The following is a 16,967-nucleotide window of genomic DNA, read 5'->3' on the forward strand; positions in this document are numbered from 1 at the left end:
CCTGCTGTCAGTCCTCTTCACCTGGTGTGTATGTGGCAGGTGTGTGCTGACCCGGGATGCCCACAGCCACCTCTGGCAGGCACCTGCAGGCGGGCACCGGGGCGGGGGGTCTGGCTCGGCGGGACTGCCGCCGGGTCAGAGAGCACCTGGGACTGAGTGAGTACTGAGGACCCGTCCTGCAGCGGCCTCCAGGGAGCAGTGTCTTACTGGGCTCTTGTGAGCAGAGATCGAAGTACCTTAAATTAAGGTCCCTCCTAAAACCTATCCTTGCAGGCCAGAGGGCCTTCGCCACCTGGTCTCAGAGAAGTCGTATGAGAGCAACAGGCATTTCCTTACTGTATTTCTATTCCTCTCCACCTCCTGAATACCCCCAAATCGCCACTGTCTGGGGAGGCTTTTTCCTAAAAGAACAGAGGAGTTCAGGGGCCAAAGGGAGGTGCTTCCATTAGAGGGAAGGTTCGGTTGGATGAGAAGGTCTAGCAGTGATTGAAACTCCAGGAATGTGAAGACTAAATCCTAGTGCCCAGACAGGTGTGTGGGGCTCAGGCCGACGAGCCCAGGGGCAGCGCGGCCTCATGTGGGGAGCGGGGCTGCCTCCGGGGACCTGTCTAGGCCCCAGGGAGGCCTTCATTTGCTCCTCAACTCAGATTTGCCACGGAAATCCCAAAGAGAGCAGACGTTCGGGGTGCCCTCCTCTGGGCACCGGCCAGGCTGTCATGTGTGTGCGTGTGCGCGTGTGCGTGTATCACATGTTCACAAGTGAGGGTTCTGTCACGCCCGGTGCTTAGGTGGATTGTCCACATCCGTGGGGTTGCTTTTTCTTTTCTTTTTTGGTCTCATTTGTTCAGATTCTTTCCCTCTTGTGTTTCTGGAGCTGCTTGTGCCTCCCCGTCCTCTTCGTCACTGCCGTATCTGAAAGTGGTTTTTCCCCACCTGACGCAGGCTGACCGCTGCTGGGTAAACCAGTCACTTTGTGAGGCAGCGTCTCCCGCTGAGAGGGCTCCAGACACTGCCGGCAGCTTTGAGTGGGAGCTGGGAGAGCCCGCTCATCCCAGCCTCCAGTTCCCCGGCCAGCTTGGGAGGCCCTCTCCCCTGTGCTCCCGTAGCCTCTGTTGTGCTGAGATAGGACAGTGGCCAGGGTGTCGCCTGCTCTAGAGACAAGGGGAAGAGGTGCACCTGACAAGCGGGTGTGTTACTGCGGGGAGATGGGGTCACTTCCTACAGGAGGGCTGCTTTCCCGTGGCCCTGACCCCTCCCCCAGTGGATGCCCCTTTTCTCCTTCCATTCCTGTGTGTGTTCGCGCTTTCCCTGCGACACTGGCGGTGGTGAGGATGTCCTGTCCAGAGAGAAGCTTGTGGTCCACGATGCTCCCGGAATGAGTTTCCAGGCGCCCGCCAGTGGAGGAGCGGAGGCTGTGGCAGGAGGGACCCAGTGCTGCATTGTCAGAGACACTGTCTGCTCAGTAATAAACGGAAAGTATCAGCAAGAACCGGGCTGCGGACTCTTCAGTACCGGGGAGCGGGGCTGCGGGGCGTGGGTGCTGCTAATGCTGCCCTCCGGTGCGTGGGTCTTGGTTTTAAGTGCGTCCAGACAGTGTGCCAAATGGTCCGGACAGTGCCGGGGTCGCGGACACAAGTTCGTTATAAAAATCCTCTCTCGGTGATGGTAATCGTTACCAAAACTCAACTTGTTCATTCTCAGCGTGGGGTCAGGAGTGTTGGAATGGAAGGCGGTTCTGCGGATTAGCCTTCGAAGTAAGGAATCGCCCCAGGCCTGGGCTTGGAGTGCCGGCTTGGATGGAGGGGCTTAGCCCGAAGGTGGCCGTGGGGTGGGGGGCCTCCGGATGCCCAGGGCCCCTGGGAAGTGCCCGAGGGGTGGAACCATGTAGCGCCTACCTGACTGCGAAACAAGACAGTCCTGAGGCTCTGCTTTAGCAGATGGAGATTTTCCTTGGGCGTGTTTCAGTCATGGTCCGAAGAGGAGACAGACACTGTGCAAATTACTTTTATAGTAAAATAGTACTGCTGACTCAAAAGGCAAACAGAAAACACTGAACATCAGGGAGGCCGCAACTCCGGGAGCTGCTGCCTGGGGCGGTTGCTGCCCCCTGGTGCTGGCGTCTGAGCGCCACACGACACAGGTGCAGGGAGGCCCTGGTGGCGGCGCGGCTGTGGGGACACATGGCCGCTGCAGAGGCGGAGAGGCGAGGCGCAGCGGGGCCCTTTCTCCCTCCAGCACCAAGGCTGCCCTCGGGGTGCCCTGCCGCGGCAGAGAAGCCCGCCGTGGGCCCGCGGGCGGGCTGGGCTGTGTGCCGAGCCCTCTGCCCAATGCCCCCCAAACAGGCGGCGCTGAAAGGAAAGGGCTTAGAAATTGTACAGCTCTCCGCTGGAGCCACGCGGCATCTATACGTACCCTCCTACACGTACCTGAACTTGAACAGTGTAGAAGCAGCTCTTTCTGCCCAGGATAGAATTACTTGTGCTGTGTGTGTTCTTACCCTCTCCCCAAACTGAAGACCTGCCCAGCCCAGCCACCTGTGGGTGCCTCTAGTTCAGTCACGGCCTCATCTGACTAGAACACAGAATCACTGAACGACGCCTGCAGACGAAAGGGCCAAGTTCAGGGCCAAGTTAACTTCCAACAAAACGTGCATAAAATAATGAGGAAAGGAAATCGTGTGTAGGTAGCGACTTTGGGGGGAGCTGCCATATCTGTCAAGGAAAGAGGTAGAGCCTGTAACTCATGAGGCCAGAGCTGCTGTTTTCTTTTTCTTTTTAAAAAATTTTATTTATTTTTAGAGAGAAGTGAAGGGAGAGAGAAAGGGAGAGAAACATTAATGTGTGGTTGCCTCTCTTGCAGCCCCAGCTGGGGACCTGGCCCACAGCCCAGGCCTGGGCCCTGACTGGGGATCAAACCGGCGACCCTGTGGTTTGCAGGCCGGTGCTCAGGCCACTGAGCCACAGCAGCCAGGGCAGAAGTTGCTGTTTTCTAACTTTGATGTCCAATGTCTAGCTGTATTTCCTGTGCCCTCAGCCAGGGCCTCAGCTGGTCGGGAGTCTTTATTGGGCACGGTTGGTTCAAACCTTTATTCCAAAAGGGTCTGAACTGTGCAGCCTTTATTCATTACAGTTTTCCATTCATTTGTGCTTTTTCTAGAGGATTCTCTGGGTCCCAGCCGTGGTCCTCGCACCCTTGTTGTGTGGGAACCTGTCTCCAGGTTTCCCCTTTGTTAGGTTTGTGCCTGGAAGAAGGGAGGAGTTGGGTGGACCAGGTCAAAGCCGTTATTGAAGGATGTTCGAGCAGGCAGGCTGAGTCCCAGCAGACTGCAGCCCCAGGGGAAAGGATGGAGGGATTTTTGAGGCCATGGCGCAGACTCTCGGGGGTGGGTCACCCTGTTGGTCAGCTCCAGAGTCCAGGGTACAGGTGTTTACAAAAGAACAATGTCCCCTGATTAGGGATGGCTGTCAGGAGACAAGGTCCTTGTTTCTGGGAAATGCTCAGGGGAGAGGGGAGGGGGCGATGGGGGCGTAACTAGTTCTCAGCAGGACGTTGGCGGCTGTGCCTCAGTCGCCACTGGTGACAGGGAACCTCGTGATTGGGCGTGTGGTGACGCAGGCCACAGTTCCCGAGCACACAGTGACCACTGGCCGTAACCTGTTTTGCAAGGCCTGACACAAGGTGGCAGGTCACGGGGCCGGCAACATGGGGTCTCCGGCCCTAACACCATTAAATGTTCCCCAGTCAGTAGAATAATCCTCGTATTCTGTTGGCTCTGTGTTGGGTCCGTTTCCTGAAGAGCCCCACATGGCCTGGTGAGACTTAATTTGCAGTCCGGTAAAGCCATTGCTCTGTCCTCTAGTAGAAGCAATCCTCCGTGGACACCAAGACCTCCATGCCAGCAAGGCTCCAGTCTGCCTGATTCTGAGTCCTGGCTACGGAGAGAGACCCACGCAAAGCAGTCCCTGCCACCTGGAAGACAGAAGCAGCCCTTGCAGAAGACTGTCTTCAGCGGGCCATGCCCCTCTGCTGACCCAGCTGCCCTGTGGGGTGGGGGCCGTGGGGGCGGGCGTGTCACGTGATTGCAAGCCCATGGCCTCACTTCTGATGCGAGGTGAGTTCCCTGATTAAAAGCAGTGGGTAGAACACCACGCTGGTGGATTCGGTGTTCCATCGCCCACGCCTGCCGGGGAGAGCACGATGGGAGTGGTGCCAGTCCACACCCAGGACACGTGTCCGCCTACCACTTACCGAAGGGCAGGGGCTCTAATCCAGCCTTTTCCTTCCTTGGCACCGCGTCCCTTGGCCTCCTGGCTGGTCCACAGTTTGGTGTCGCTCTTCTCACGCCTGCCGGCCACACGCAGCCAAGAACGTGAGTGGACAGAGAAATGTCAGTCCGCCTTGGGCCCGAGGAGGCAGGTGGAGCCATCTGCTGTCCCTGGGCCGGCAGCCCTTCCTCCTGTGAGTGACGAGAGGGCTGCTGACATTGACCCCAAGAGCCAGCAGCCAGCCAAGCCTCTCCTTGTCCTGCTCCCCCAAGCCCCCCCAGCCCCCTTGGCCGCCTTCTGGAAGGTGCTGAGAGTCCCACACAGGCTACTGGTGGGGCTAGTCTGGTCCCACCCCGCGTGGGGCTCCTGGGCGGCTCTGGGGCCGCGCCCCCCCCCCACTCCGTGGCCCAGGTCTGTTCTCCCTGCTCTCTGACTCCACGGCCAGGCTGCCTTGCTGTCGCTAATGGAGCCAAACATTTTTGCCTCAGCTCGTCCCCAGCCTCTCCCCCGCGGGCTCCCACTTTCCCTCCTGTCCTCCAAGACTCTTCACAGAGGGCAGGGTGCCGGTCCCTCCTACTGATACAATGGCCAAGGCCAGAGGCAGAGAGACCCTGCTGCTCGGGGGTCCTGGGGGCAGCCCAGGTTTGGGCCGCAGTCTGCCCTGGGCTGGTGGCTCTCGCAGCTCCCCAAACCCTTGGGATTTCCTGAGCCTCAAGAACAATGGGAGCATCTTTTGTTCTTAGTTCCTGAAATCACCTTAGAGCCAGAGGGTGAAATGGGTGTAGTTATTGATAACCAGACCCTTTCTGCCACAACTGGATTTATGTTAAGTGACTTTTGTTTTTCATTTTTTAAATTTGTGTTTATTTATTTTTCAGAGAGAGGGAAAGGGAGGGCAAAAGAGAGGGAGGGAGAAAAACAGCCATCTCTTGGCCTAACCAACTGAGCCCCTGGGTTGGGGTGATGAGGTGACCTTTGGGAGCACCTGCCGGGGAACCAGCCTGGAACGGGGTGGGCGTGTGTGTCACCGATGGCCGGTGACTGAATCTGCCCTGCCGCTGCGATGTGGCCTCCAGAAAACCCAAAGGTAGAGGTGGGGAGAGCTTCCGAGTGCTACTGCGTCCAGCCCCCGGCTCCTCGCGGAGAGGGGCCCCTTTGTCTGAAACCTCACCCTCTGCATCTCTTCTCCATCTGGCTTGGCTGTTGATTCACAAATTTTACTCATATTTTTTACAATAAGCTGGTAAACTGGTGAGTAACTGCGTTTCCTGAGTTCTCCAAGCTGCTCTAGCAAATCGATCGAACCCAAGAGTGTGGCAGTACGGGTAACGGGTGGTGTCAGAGCATTGGTGTGGGGAACCCTCCACACATTGGAATTGGGAGCCAAATACAAACACCCAGCGAAAAGAGTATCATATAAAACTCTTGTTTTTGCTAATTCTGACAGGTAAAATATACCTCAGGTCATACAAGCGAGATGGCTTTTCTTTCCTATATTTAAGAACAAGTTGTATTTGCTCTTCTTATCATATCTGGACCATTTCTTATTGATTTCTGGGCGATCTTTATATATTAAGGAGACCATCCCTTTGTTTGTAGATGGAGCTTGACCAGTTCAGGAACCAACACAGGCTCGTGAGGAGCACAGGGTGATCACCCAGTGCGGTGGCCGAGGCTGGGCAAGAGCTCAAAGGCAGGGTGTGTCTTACCAAGAAAATGCTGTGAGCAGGCAAGTTGGACTCCGAGCTGGGTGTCTGTATCACCTGTTATGGACTCTCTAGGATATTAGAAGCGCAGGTGCCCTAAAGCGGATGGGAGCATGTCCTCTCCTCCCAGGTGTTTTTACATCCAGGGTCTTGTTGCTGTGTATCTGAATGGGTCGATCTTTCTGCTGTATGGCTTCTGGAGTTTGAGTCATATTTGTCTGTTCAAAGCAAAGGTAGAGAGGTGGAGGCTGGAGAGAGTCCCGGGCAGGGGTGAGGAGACGGGACTGACTGCGGAGCAGGAGGGAGGGCTGCAGGCCCCGGTGAGGCCACTCAGAAGGCTGCAAGGAGAGGCTGCAGGGACCCGATTCCAGAAAGAGAGCCATTCCAGGCATGGCAGAGACCAGAGGGCAAGCATGGGACCGGCGGCTCAGAGAGAGGAGCGGGGAGGTCGAGAAACCATGAGGGAGGGGACATGGGCGTGGGCCATGTTGTCCGGGTGATGGCACATGCCGCAGCCCAGGAGAAGACCAAAGCCAGGGGTGTCTTCACTTGGCACATCTCAGCAGCCCCCACCCCCGCCGGTGCTTTGTACTCACCAGTGTCTGGGCTCGCGCATGTGAATAACGAATCACTATCCCAACTTAAGTCTCTGTCAATTTCCTTTACGCAGACATAGGGGAGCATTGATTAAAAAGGGGACCAAGAGCACTGAGAGACCCTGTTAGTTCCTCTTAGGCGTGACTCCGTGGATGTGCCAGCCTTTGCCTGGTGCCTCCGCCATGCCAGTGCTCAGGCCCCAGAGCAGGCTCAGGCCTGGCTCCCTGATCCCTAGCTGAGGTCCTGGGCCGCCACGGCAGGACCCGGACCCACGCTTGGGCTCAGGGCTCATTCTGGCAGCGCATCAGCTCGTGGATGAGGCCAACATCAGGGAGCAGAATGTTTGCCCGGTAACGGGCGTGTGGAGGTGACAGACGTGCGGTCCCTGCTGCTTACTCCGGCCTTCCTGCAACACCCAACCCTTAGTCTGCTGTAAGAGCCGCTTAAAGTCACAGCAGGTGCCAGGATGGACCCCGTGCGCTGGATTAGCGTGGGAGGCATCGGTGTGAAAGTGTTCACTTTAATACAAGCACGTACCTCTTCAGAGAGACAGAAAAATAACTATAGCTGTAGGAACATACGTGCCTTGGTACATAGATGTATATTCCTACCCTCTCCTCTGAGAGGGACTAGAAGCAATGGCAGCCCAGGGACATCAAACACACCTGCACCCAGATCTTAATGTCTAAATGCCACTCCCCAGGAAGGTCACCTGTTGAGGGACTGACCATGGAGAGCCCAGTGGGTAGACCAGATGGCCTTTCGGGCCCCATTCAGCCCTGGAATCTAAGGGCCTCAGACCTGAGGGTGGAGGCAACAAACTCCGTTGCCTTCCACGGCTCCCCTGACCCCGGGGTACCATGTTGTCAGGCAGGCGCTCAGCTGTCAGTGGCTGGGGAATTATGCCCTAGCCCCTGTGGCAGCTGGCAGCCTGCCAGTTTGGCCATGACAGTGCTAAATGTCCAGGCTCTGAGCCCCTGGCGTCTGGGAAATGCTCGGTGGTGAGTTTTCCAGACTGCAGCTGCCAGGAAGGGGTGGTGGGTGCTTTGAAACCCACCATGAGCCAGACAGGAAATTCCTCAAGACACAGGTCAACATGAAGTGACATAGATGGCAACCGCGCCTGCACCTGTCACGCCCCCGCCTTCTCTTCCAAGACCCAGAGGCCCAGAGTTCCTAATAAGTACCTGCTGCTGCTGCCCGCCTCCCACCGCCCCTCCCCCTCCCGCTGCCGCCTCTGCCTCTCCCTCCCTTGCAATGCCCCATTCTCCTAAAGTCCATCTACACACCTTTCCTTCTGCCTCGGCTCCCCCGGATATGCTTATCCCCTCTTCTAAGGGAGGGTTTCTTTCCTGAATTTAAATGAGCTCTTAGGGAGCCCCTCTGTTGTGCATTCCTACAATGAGGTGTTATTCAACAACAAAAAGGAGCTATTAAGCCATAGAAAGGCACGGAGGGAACTTGAATGCATATGACTGAGCGGAAGAAGCCAGTCTGAAAGGCCACCCACTGTGTTCCTCCAACTACATGACCTGGGAAAATCAAACCTGTGCCGGCAGTGAGAAGACAGGTGGTGGCCGGGGGTTGGGGGGCTGGGCGAACAGGTGGGCACAGAGGACGTTCAGGGCAGTGAAACTACTCTGTGTGGCGCTTACTGGTGGGCACATGTCTTTATACATTTGTCCAAACCCACGGAATGTACAGCACCAAGCGTGAACCCTCATGTAAACTACGGGCCTTAGTTAATAATAATGGGTCAGTACTGGCTTCTCAGTTGTACCGAATGAGCAGGACTAAGTAAGATGTTAACAATAAAGAACCTGGAGGGGAAAAAGGGGATATGCTGATTCTCTGCACTCAAATATGTCTGTAAACCTAAAACTGTTGTTTTCACATTCTATTTAGAAATAATTTTAGATTCATGGGGAGTTATAGAAATAGTAGAGAGGTCAGGGCACCCCTCCCCTCTATAACTCCCCCGCCCCGAGCTAATAGTTTATGCAATGAAGGTACAATATCAAAACCAGAAGCTGGTGTTGGCACAGCTGCACATTCCCTCTTGAAATGGGCTTTGTAACAACGTCATGAACATCCTTCTGTCAGTGGTTACATTTTTGTAGGGTTCTGGGGTTTTGATGGTCATGTACTAACTCATCATATGAATTGCTGCAAATATATCCAACAGTCCCTATGGTTGAGTGTTAGTTTATTTTCAACTTCCTGCTGTTATCAAGGTCATTAATTTTAATGCCAGTTAACATCTAAGTGTGCGAGGGGGATCCCCCCAAATGGAATTATCCTTTGGAGAGCAGGTGTCTTGTAGTACAGGTTTCCCCTCCTAGGTAAGTGTTCTAGGAGCCCCCTGGATCTGTGCGCCAGCTGGCGTTGTTGTGAGAGGCTGCGTTTGGCTTCAGTGAATTTGCAACACGTTGGCCCATTTCATGACGGGTGATTTGCAAGCACACCTGCCCACACCACGCTGAGTGTTCAGCAGTTTTTGACCAAAAACGGCGTGACCTCTGTGCCTCACCCTCCCTGTTCACCCAATCTCTTGCCCAAGCGACTTTTGTTTGTTTGTTTTCCCGGATAAAAAAACGTCCTCAAACGGAAACTTTTGCCCATGTGGAAGAGGTGAAACAAAAAACGGCAGAAGCACTAAAAGGCATCAAAACCGTTGAGTTCAAAAACATCTGAGCCGTGCAAAAAAGTCCAAGTAGGTGTGTTGCATCCAGCGGGAGCACTTTGAAGGCGACTGTGGTTTAAACATGTAAAAATAAGTACACAATTTTTCATAAACACATTCTGGGTTTTTTGGGTCCCTCATATTTCCTCTGGGCGTGTCCCTGATAGAATCCCTTTGCATATACGGACCCACTGAACCCTCCAACCACCCCCGAGGCAGGCGCCCGGAGCGCAGGAAGATGACACCTTGGCCCCAGAGCCTGGGCGCCCGCCCGCAGAGCCGCTTGCCCCGGGAAGCACTCTCTTGAGCGTCCTCGGGACGAATGTCCAGCAACAGAAGCGCCGATGGAGAGCGAAGCACTGCGCGTCTGCTGCCCGCAGCAAAACCAGCTCCGCCACGCTGGAGCCTGGAGCCCCAGGCCTTTATCCTGCAGGCGCAAGGCTGCTGCTGCCTCTGAGGACCTGAGTCTCTGCTTCGGGGGGTGGGGGAGGGGGGTGGGTTCCTGGCGGTGCGAGCGCACGTGCCCAGCACACAGGCAAACTGGGCGTCGCAGCTGGTCGATGTCCCCAGAGGTGCCTCTTGGTTGGGACAACGGGGAGGTACGTTCTACGCTGTATCCCAGAGCTGCCAGCGGGGACTGAGCTCCCACTGCCCCCCGTGGAAAGTGATTTCAGGACACAGGCTTCCCGCCCGTGTCTCACTTCCACAGGCTCCTGTGGGTGTCGCCTGGGGGCGCCTCTCAAGAAGCCACTTGCACGGAATCCCCGGCCCAAAGCTGGCCTGCTTCTAGGGAGACCCAGACCAAAGCACAGGGAGGAAGGGCACGCAAAACCGCACGGCCCAGAGGCAGAGCGGGGCCGCACTACCACCGAGAGCCCAGGCCTCTTCCTCTCTCTGCTCCGCCTCGCTCAGGACAGCTTTGTCCTCGGCGCCATCCCGCATGGTGGCGAAATGGCTGCGGCACTTCCAGGCTTCTCCGTGCGCTCCAGTTTTTCCAGAAAAGGAGGGAGAACAGGAGTCTGGGTGCTCTTGCCAAAAGACAAGAATTTTCCTTCCCTGTAGCCCCAGGAAACGTCCCCCGTGAGTCAATTTGGATTGAACAGGGAAAAGGGACGGAACCTAAGCCAGTCATTTGGCCAGGGGAAGACAGCTAAGTTACCCGGCCCGGCTCCGCGGCAGGAGGGTGGGGTTATCCTCGCTGGAGCAAGGTGCGCCCCCCTTGTTTCTTCACAGTGCACGGCAGGAATGGCAGGGATGTTAGGGATCATACACACCTTTGAAAGGTGTTTGACAGGTCCTGGCAAGCTGCCCTCCGGAGCATAGCTGTTTTCTTGTTCCCACTCCTCCTCTGTGTGGGTTTATTATTATTTTTTAATCTTTGCCTATTTGCTATGTAAGAAATGGCATTGTTCCATTTTGGACATTGTGTGTCTTGGGTATTCATATTGTTTTTCTTTTGTAAATGTCCTACATTATGCCCAGAGACAATATTTCTATTAAAATCAACATCTTTTAATTTTTGAAGAGCTCTTTAGCAATTAAAATATTAATCTCCTGTCATATCTGTTACAAATATTTTTCAAGGTTGTCACTTGCTTTTGAATTTCATTTACGGCATTAAAATTTTTGCCTGGTTGAGTTCATCAGAAATTTCTTTATGATGTTTGCTTTTGTTTAGTTCCCCTCATCTGAAGTTCTGTAAACATAAACCTGCACTGTGTTTTCTTCTAGTAAATCTGGTGCTTTCTGTTGGTTTGTTTTTGCATTTAAATCCTTAATAAATTTGGCTTGTGATAATGGATAGGCACCTAATCCTATTTTCATTCTATGATGTTAGTCAGATTTTTAAAAAACACTATTTGTTAAACATTCTTCTCCCTAAGAACTTGACAGGCTTCCCTATCACATATTAAATTATCATATATGCATGTGCGTACTTGCGCATTTTCTGTTCAGTTCTCTGAATCTGAATGGCTATTTCTATGCCGATAACCCATGGCATTAATAACCATAGTTTAAAAGTCCTCTGTTATGAATTCTTTTTTCAAAAGTTTCTTGGCTATTCTCATATATGTATTAGAATTCATTTTAACATAGTGATTAAACCGAGTATAGAGTTAAAATCTGAATATTTTTATAACATTGTAAATTATTTTCAGGGCCAACCTGTATTTCTCTCTAAGTAACTTATTAAGTCTCTCTGCAAAGCTTTGCCATTTACTTTTATTTTTGTTTACCTTAAAACCAAGGTCCTATACATTTTGTTAAATTCATTCCAAGGTACTTTATATTTCTTATTATTGTGAGTATATGTTTTCATTATATTTTAACTGAAATTGTGGTAGAGATAATAAGTATTGTTCCTGTATATTTCTCTATAATCACCTTTTACTGAAAACCAACTTATTAGTTCAGACGCTTATGGTTTTGTAAGACGTGTGTGTGTGTGTGTGTGTATGTGTGTGCACGCACGTGTGTGTAGGGTCATTGATTCTTTGGAGTTTCCCAAGTAGATAACCAATAACATCTTCAAATCACGGTGGTGGCTGTCTCTCCCTTTCCCGATGTTTATTATTCCTCGTCTCGTTGTGTTGACAACAGGGTTCAGAAAAATCGTCAAATGCTTGCACTAGTACCGGGCTTCCTTCCCTCTTCTGACGTAACGGGAGTGCTTCTAGGGTTTCCTACAAGTTACCTAGAGACAAATTCTTCCAGCCAACTGAGGAAGCATTCTTGCTAATGTACTGAGACCTTCTTTCAGAAATGGCTTGACTTTCATGAACTGCTTCTTCCTAGGCATCAGATGACCTTTTCTTTTCCTTTAGTCATGTGACAAATTCAGGAACGGGTTTTCTACCTTGGAACCACCTTTGCATTCCCAGAACCAGACTACTTGGTTAGGAAGTTCATTACTGAGGTACAATGTAGCAGTCGGTTAGCCCCCAAACCCTTCAGGCCCCAGCTGGGATGCGCTGCCTCGGTCTCCCTCCTCTTCACCACGTTTTCATCTTTGCTGGGTTCCCTTCTCCCAGCTGAAGTCAACAGCTTCCCAGACCCCACCCTCCCTCTTCTTCCTCCCTTCTCCCAGCCTCAGAAATGAAAGCCCAGGGCCAGGAGGCACCACTTCTTCGCCACCCACTCCGTCCAGGACCCCGTAACCCACCCTCAAACCCGTCTGCACTCTCGGTGGGGGCTGTGTGGCCCCTGTTCCCTGCCCCCACTTCTCCGTCGCCTCCCGGGGCCATAAGACAAATCCTCCCCATTCCTCGCCTGTCTCACGGAGCTCCCATCGCCCGCAGGGGCTCAGGTCAGTGTCACCTGGGGTGTGGCCAGACTCCTGTTTCCTCTCCCCCTGCCCACTGGACATGAGATTTCATTAGCACCCCGGATCCCACAGGTCTGCTGCAGAGTTAACCCCCTTCCGTCTTCTAGGACAGAGAAAGCCCCCTCCCTCCCCACGTGCTGGACTCAGAGACCTGGCACCGCTTTAGGGCGGTTGGTTTTCTTGGACGGGCTCCTCCCAGCTGCCCCCCCGCCCCGCCCCTCATGCCCCTGAGCTTGCTTCCCAGAGCTGAAGCTGGTTTGTAGTTATACCTTTGATACGTAAACCCCCCCCCCCCCGTAGCCATCCCATTGTACAGATAAGGAAGCTGAGGCTCCAGGGAAGGAAGCGATTTATCAGATTGGGCATGTGGTAAATGCAGAGTCCAGGAAGAGGTGGGGATGCACCAGGCACCCCATCCTCAGCTGACCCCTCCCTCCAGGGTCTGTCCCAGCTCCCCAGATGTCTCACTGTCCCCCTTTGTCTCCTGCTCCATTTTCTTCCTCAGCTGGTGATGGAATCAGACACCCAAACGCTAAGCTGCTGCGCCCCCCCCCCCCATCTTGGCAGAGTGTTAACGAATTAGGGAGCAAGTTGTCAAGACTCTGTGGACCCCAAAATTCCCCACCCCCCTTCATCACAGGGACATGGCTTTTCTGTCCGTGACTCCCCAGGATCTAGAAAAAGACCGCCAACACGGAAGCTGAATACCTGGGAGCGAGCGGTGCAGGGCGCGGGGAGCGGCACGGGCTTCGGGGTCAGACCCGCTCTGCTGCCTGCTCGCTGTGTGACCTCGGGCAAGTCACTAGACCGCTCGGAGCCTCGGGCCCTCATCCGGGAAGGCGGCGATTTGTGGCTCCGTTAGCATCAAGGCAACTAAAGTCCGGAAGGGCACGGCGCAGTGCCTGAGACATGGTGGGGAGCAAGGAGCGACGTAAGAACTAAAAATGCGGGTGCCAAGGGGGACGATCTTGGCGCGAGTCTTGAACGCGTTTCGGGGCGGAACATAAAGCCCCCGGCAGCGCCATCTGGTGGTAGCTCGGCTTTGCTACGTCTTGGCTTCTTCGAGGCAAAGGAACAACAAAAGTTGAGGACCAAAGGGACCCCGGGGACCCTTTACCCAGCGGCCCCAGACTATGGAGACTGCTGGGAAGGGACAGGCAGGGCTTGGGCTGTATGGGTGTCACCTGGGGCGGGGTACAGGCTCTGGTCTTCTCTTCCCACCCTCTTACTAGACACGAGATTCCATCATCAACCCAAACGCAGCAGGTCTGCAAAGGGGCTCACGGTCTGGGGCTTGCCCTCACCTCTCACTCCCCCTCCAGCACTTGTTAACAGGAGAGCAATTAATTGACTAACTGCACAAAAATGTCTTTCAATTTTAAATGATTCTTCAAGTAGTAAATCTCCGAAACAGACCTTAATGTATTATACATATTACACGTTAGTATATGATACGGTGGCATTTCCAATCACTGAAGAAGTATTACGCAATAAAGGGGCTTGGATAATTAATTAACTATCGAAACAAAAACAATCTCATCCTCTTCTGCTTTCCTTTTATTAAATATTAATTATTGGCATCCTTCCGTCTTGTCAAAAATCCACAAGGCAGGTCCACATAAGGTCACTGGCCTGGGGTTGAGGGATTTTAAATGGGGGAAGGTGCCCTGAGTATTGGGGGGCCCGCGTGTGAAGGGGTGGCGTCCTGGGGGGTTGTACAAGGAACAATGGGGCAAGGAAGCCAGCGTGCTCACAGCACTGGAACCAGGTTGCTCGCGGTGGGAAAGAAGCTATGACCCGGAAAGGGGAGATATGGAGATGTGATCTGAGTGTGTGTCTCTGTGTTCCTGTGTTTGTATGTACACACATATTTCCCAGCTATGTCCCCTGGAGAGGCCTGGGGGGGACACAACACACCTGCGACAATGACCACACCCACCATCCAGGTCTTGGCTACTGAACACCACGCTCCACTGAAGGGAGCCTGGCTCCTTGGGCAAATGGAGAAAAGGGAACATGGGTGAACCCGAAGCATCCCTGGCGCCAGATAATTAGGAAGTGCCCCAAAATGTCAGGACATTTAGGAAAAAGACAGAAAAGCTAACTTAAAGGGGCTACCAGCAGCCAAACCTGGGACACAATTTGAGCATCAAAATAACTAATGGTAGTAACAGATTATAGTTCAGAAAATAAAATAAGAATTCAGGAGCCCATACTGATATAAATGAATGAATGAATGAATGAATGAGGGGGGGGCATGAGAATGGAAAGCTTTTTCTCACCGAAGAAGGCCAGCTAACAGCTGTAGGGACGATGACGTGAGAACATCACTGTTTGGCAGACAGCACAGGAAGGATGAGTTCCACTCCGGCAGGAAACACGAAGACACGATAAAGTGAGTGGGTGACGGGGGGTGAGGAATGGGATTGTACATGGTCTCGATGTACAGTGCCCAAACCTGGACAGACCGTCCTCATCAAGAGGACCAACGCGCCACCACCAGCAGCAAGACAGAGAGATATCAGGTCGCAAGGAAGAGAACAGCATTTGTCTTTTTTTTTTTTTAACCCAAACTGCCCACCTTTGGGATGCCCACCCCACCTGCTACACGCCAAGTGGCAGCATTTGTCTTTTTTAAAAAAAATAATTAAAAATTTTTCAGTGACAGTTGACTACAATATTATATTAGCATCTGTGATGTGCATTAATTACCTGGCTCCAGTCGTGAGGAAATACTGGACAAGTCCAAGTGGAGGGACATTCTACAAAACGACTGACCTGTGCTCTTCCAAAGTGTCAGAGTCCTGAAAGTCAAAAAGGGACTGAGGGGCCAATTCAGATGGAAAGTGACCAGAGAGGCAAGACTACGGGGCACAGTGCATGACCCTGAACTGGACCTTTGCCCCACGTGACGCCCCTGGGACAGCTGGGGAAACTGCAGTAACGTCTCCTGCTGGACAATGTGTACTCTTCTTGCAACTTTCCTTTTAAAGGTTTTACTTGCTTGTTTATTTATTTATTTATTCATTTATTTATTATTTTGTCTTCTTTTTTTTAAAGTATATTTTATTGATTATATTGTTACAATAGTTCCAATTTTTTCCCCTTTGTTCCCCTCAGCCCAGCACCCCCCTCCCCCAACAATCCCCCCCCCCCCGCCAAGTCCATGCCCATGGGTCGTACATACAAGTTCTCCTGCCTCACCCTTTCATATATTATTCTTCTTTTTTAAAATCATTAATTAATTTATTTATTTAACAATAAAAAAGAACAATCCCTCCCTCTCAGACTTAAGACCCTTTATAACCTTATAAAGGACAATGGGCGAAGGTCTCGAGCTCTTCTAGCTGCTTCAAGCTGGACATGGTCATCGTCCTACCTACCCTTGGGTCCAGAAATCCCTAATAAGAGTGGGGGTGTGGAGGGGAGGGTGGCCTTCCCACATGGGGAAGGATCGTGCAGACTCCAGGTCGGTTGGCTGTCCCCGGAAAATGATGTGCTTGGTTTAACAGGCTGGCATCCTTGTTGTATTCTGGGGGCAACAGATTTGGCAACAGGTATTTATTAATTTTTAAGGTTTAGTTTTTAATCCTCACTCAAGGTTACGTTTATTGATTTTAGAGAGAGAGAGGAAGAGAGAGAGAGAGAAACATTAATTGGATGCCTCCTATACGTGCGCCCCTACCAGGGATCAAACCCACAACCAAGGTTTGTGCCTTGGTAAAGGATGATGCTCCAACCAACTGAGCTACCCAGCCAGGGCCCTCTTTATTTACCTTTTAGAGAGAGGGGAAGGGAGGGAGGAAGAGAGAGAGAAACATCAGTGTGTGAGGGAAACATTCACCGGTTGCCTCTCGCACGCCCCCAGCTGCGGACCTGGCCTGCAACCCGGGCATGTGCCCTGATGGAGAATCAAACTGGTGACCTTTCAGCTCGCAGGCTGATGCTCAATCCACTGAGTGATACCAGCCAGGGCAACCTTTTTACTTTAAAATGTTAAAAACAATGACAGGATTGAGCTGCCTGCTTTAGTCACGAATAGAACCGTCTGCTTCCTGTCCGGAGGTCAGGTGACCCTCCCACACACTCCTGCCAGACACTAGACAACTGGACAAAACGCCCACTGGCACCAAGAAACGGGCAGCGCAGGAGAAAAGGGAGGAGAATCAGGGAAGTGCTGCCCTCTCCCAGGCTTTCTGCCTGAGGTGAAATCCAGACTGGGCATCGAGAACGGAAACCCAGGCAGAGCCCAGCAATCTCACAGAGAGCGGCGTGTGGGGCAGCCACGACAGCAGGAACTGACTGGACAGAGGAGGTGGGAGAAGCAGATGGAGAGTTCCAGAAATCTGCATAGGGTTCCTGGCATCTTTGACTGGATGAAGACTCCACCT

This window comes from Furipterus horrens, unplaced genomic scaffold (assembly GCF_987537825.1).
Source record: "Furipterus horrens unplaced genomic scaffold, mFurHor1.1.pri manual_scaffold_1, whole genome shotgun sequence".
NCBI lineage: Eukaryota > Metazoa > Chordata > Mammalia > Chiroptera > Furipteridae > Furipterus > Furipterus horrens.